Here is a 4,527-nt window from a genome sequence, read left to right on the forward strand (position 1 = left end):
CCTGCACGTAATCAAAATTTGTTTTTCTGTTGGAGGAAGTATTCAGTGTGTGGTTGTAATTGTAATTGCTGTTTCGTGCACGCATTATTACAGTATTCCTTTAGGTATCCACACATTTTGTGTTTTATATTAACTTTTATGAATTTTATAATGCAATACAATGGTCAGTTGTCGTAAAATTCGGCAAATGATCAGTTTATGGAATTCTTATAATATATATATATCACATTAAAGCTAACAGAAAATGAAAGAAAAAGCTTTATTAAAACTCAAATTACAAGTAACAATTGACCTTTTTTACAGTAGTATCATGTAACAAAGAATATGTTGAAGTCAAGGTTATAAAGATTCATTCTTTTTTCTTTTTAAATAATTGACCTACGACCAGTATTACAAAGCATGATCCTGCCACACTAACATAAAATCCCCAGCCTTGGTCATTGTCGTAATATGCATCTAAAACAAGCATACATCCAATGAAGCCGAGGATTCCTGTAAAAACGAATGTAAGAGATTATTGATAGAGAAACGATTAGAAAGAGTGTCCTTTACGAGTCAATAACAATTCCAGTTATAATAAACATTCTTCGTTTATGAAAAGTAAAATTAAAACATATCATTTTAATCAGATATAAGCTACAACAATAACATTAGAATTAGCAGTACGATACTTAAAATTTTGCGTGATAAAAGTATACCTGCAAGAACATAAAGGCCAAGCAAATAAAATACACAACTGCGCAATTCATGCTCGGGTACGTCGTCTTTCTTGCAGCAAATGACAACCAATATGACCAGTGTTGTAAGAGCCATAACAAGCACAGAAGTAGCCTCAATGCCTAATATAAGGTCGCCGAATGCTGTTAAAGTAAGATGGATATATTTTCAGATAGGAAAAGAATATTGCTGTAAACGTATTTCATTTGGTATTGTATTTTTTACTGCTTTTTGTTAAAAGAAACTTCCGCTAATTCAAATACAACGCTACATGTAATGACCGGTTGCGTACCTCGGATTTAAACTTTCGATCAATGATGATATGAATCGTCACAATAAAATATATATGAAAGATTCATATATCAAAACATTCATATTTTGAAGGAACAATAAATATATTACACATGTATGTCTATGCAAAATTTGGTCAATATCGTTTTCATGTATACAAAGTTATAAACTGTCTACGTTTTTTTAGGACAACCCTTGTAAATAAGCATAACTTATAAAGGCATGAACTAAATCAAATCTATTCTTATACTTGCTAAAAAAATCAATTTCCACCAAATATTGTACACGCTAAATTTGATAAATTTACAGTTATCTTGGAAAAACCTTGAGCATCGTACATAGGAGGCCTCCATATACAAATCAGCATGCATATGCAGTCATAATGCATCATTTCTTCTGCGAATCCAAAACACCTCTTCCAGTGCGTGTTCAAAGTTATTACAAGCAACAATTTGTGTATATGTGTGATATACAGTTTTGCTTGAATGAAATGGTGGCTATGTTTTAACTGAAACCCTTCTTTTCAAAAAGTGTGTTTGAATTAAATGTTTATGCAGAAAATTTGATAAAATTCATAACGTGTTAAGATGTAAATTATTTTCTAAAGCATAAATATTATTTACAATGTAAAATCCAGAAATACATATAATCTATTATAATTTCCGATTTCTAATGTATACATGGGTATTAATATAGTCTTCTTTGTTTGACTGTGTGAGTAAGATGCAGCATTGTAACGACTGCACAAAGCGGACAGGGCATAATTTCGTCACACAAAAATATCTACTCTAAGTAAGACCAGAAAATGAAATATTTTGCCAATTTAAACTACAACTATCTTAAACGTAATGAGCAACATAAAAAATGTACAATGTATTAATGTTTAAAGCAATATGAGCTACATTTTTGAGAAATTAATTTTGCTGGTAAAATGTGTTATTATGAATAATCTGTATGAAATCTAAACCCTTATGATGAAAAAGAACAAAATAAAGTTTAAAAATGTTTCAGAAGAAATATTTCTGCACAACCAAATATACAGTATTATATAAGAAATCATTGTTGTACAGGACGACAATAATTCAATTTTGCTTCTATCAAAGCTTATAAAAAGTTCCCCCATAGCAAATATGAACAACCAACATTTATAAACGTTGTATTTCTTGTTATTGTAATAGTTTATTACAAATTTGAAATATTTTTTTCCCATGTAAAACATGCAGCTCATATTGCTTTAATGCTAGTTACATCCCACACAGCAGGTTATAAACTAATCACTGATCGCGCTCAATTTGTTGGCATTACGTCATTTTGGTGCAAATGATGTTTTTCTTTTGTTGTGATAGGCAAATCAAAGATTTTATTTTACAGTGAAAAGTGCAATTTATTGAATATTAAGCAGAATTTTTTCATTTAGGTTTTCAGATAAGCAAGTGATACTTATGTAAAACTTTCGTTCAGTGTGATTATTTAATAATTATACATAACATTTATTGTTTTATCATTAATTATTCCGTGTTTCAGGGTACGCGTGTTTAATATCAATGTGCCTTATTAAATCGCATTTTCGCAAGGGCATACACTTTAAAATAGATCTTAACCATTTTTTTGTATATAAATGGTTATAATAAATATATATGCACTTCACATAAAGCAGCTTCGATCGATGTATGCTTTGCCTTATTCGGTCCAGTGGTTTTTGGGTTAATTCTATTTTTAATCATATTTCCCCAATATCACACAAGATCTCTACCTGGTATTATAATTATTACAAAGACAAGTAGGGATGAATTCTGGCATCAGATAATAAACAGTAATATATATAATTTACCGAGCTTATTTCAGATTTACGAGGGGCGTTCAATAAATAATGTCATCAACTCAATGACATATAACATAGAAATCATATGACATTAAGCTTGACTTTCCCTAATTATTGAATCTCTAATGAATTGATAACAGTTTGTGTGACCACTTTTCATCGCATAATTTCATTGTGGGAAGCTGGAAAACAAGGGCTACTCGAGACACTGCATTAAAAATGAATGGTAAAGAATCAGTAAACTGGAGTAAAATTGAACGCGTCATTAAAGCTGCTGTAAAACTAGATAATTTTCAAAACATATATTAACTGAAAATTGTGAAATTTAAAGCAACTTATGTTTGTTTCATACACACAAGAACAGGTGGATTTCAATTAACAAAAATTAGATAATGGGCATCAAATATGGGTACCGTCTTGTCAACAAGGACATACAACAACCAATGTATATTAGCGTTAATTCAACAAATTATCACTGATTATGTTTTATTTACTTTAAGTTACATAGCAAATTTGATATACATCATTTTGGAGGTAGTTCACATTGTTTAAAAGAAACATTTGATTGTAAAAAAGTTTAATACTCAAAGGTCACCCTACATTTTTAAAAATGAGTGAAAACGAGAGCGTGTAGAAAATCGAAACGATTATTTTTAAAAATTCAAAAATTGTTCTTATCCACGTTTTTCTGAAATTCAAACAGATCATGAAACTTGAATCCATTTCCCGTTCAACCCTCGAAACAAATTTAGAATAAGATGTACTTGACAAAACTGCAATGGCCTAAGAAGAGCAAAAATTTCTAAGAACACAAAAACAGTTTTATACGCTATTTTCTTAAATATTAGCGGTCTTGTCGTTCAAATTCATATATAGGGAGGCAGTCCAATTTCTGAAGGAGTCTAGTAAGCAAAATATTTGCCAAAAAATTGAAAGGTTTATGAGAGGAAGGATACAGAATGAGGAATTCACTACATTAAATTTCTTCCTGACAGCGTCCAAACCCACAGGCCATGAAGAGTAAAGGAGTTTTGGGGTAAACAGAAAGTTAATGTTTTATCACATCAACAATATTCGCCAGATCTTTCAATCTTTGACTTGTTTCATTTCACAAACTTAGGAAAACACCTTTCAGAAAGAAAAAACAAGTCCAGCAAATCATAGGATCTGCCAATTTCCAGTATACGAAGGGTCACACTCAAAACTATGTTCTAAAACAATTAGAAATTGAATAAAAATGTTACGGACATGTGTTTTAATTAAAAGAGAATATTTTAGTTAAATCATTACGACAAAATCATAGAAAAGCGTTCTTTGTTGCTTTCCGAGCCCTGATGACATTATTTATTGAACGCCCCTCGTACCTTCGATTGTGTCATCACAATTTACGGTGGAATAAATTCCAAAGTAGCAATTTGTACTGGTAGTTGAATCCAATTTTACCCAATATGGGGAGAAAAATCCCGCCACTGCAATATAACACTCGGTAGCAAAAGACAACCAAAAGCGGAGGCTAATTCTACAGAACCAGTAGAACCAGAGCTCATGATGTTTGCAGGAATTGAACATGGATTGTAGAGTAAAATTTAATGAACGTGTTTATATATTTAACTTCTGGTTTATAATGCAAAACAACTAATGCGTGGTACATCCATATTATACATGTATTTATTATCATATATATTAGCCATGATTTG

General features: G+C 30.8%; 1 long non-coding RNA gene across 1 annotated transcript; it reads right to left on the reverse strand.

The window, feature by feature from the left end:
* Nucleotides 1-279: 279 nt before the first annotated feature.
* LOC134246926 (uncharacterized) lies at nt 280-4,288 on the reverse strand. Its single transcript, XR_009987740.1, has 3 exons — nt 4,195-4,288; nt 699-860; nt 280-492 (listed from the first exon to the last, which is right to left on the reverse strand). It is a non-coding gene; the product is annotated as an uncharacterized LOC134246926 (long non-coding RNA).
* Between the last annotated feature and the right edge of the window lie 239 nt (nt 4,289-4,527).

This window comes from Saccostrea cucullata, unplaced genomic scaffold, assembly GCF_032062105.1.
Source record: "Saccostrea cucullata isolate Sc308-1 unplaced genomic scaffold, CSIRO_AGI_Scuc_v1 ctg3531, whole genome shotgun sequence".
NCBI lineage: Eukaryota > Metazoa > Mollusca > Bivalvia > Ostreida > Ostreidae > Saccostrea > Saccostrea cuccullata.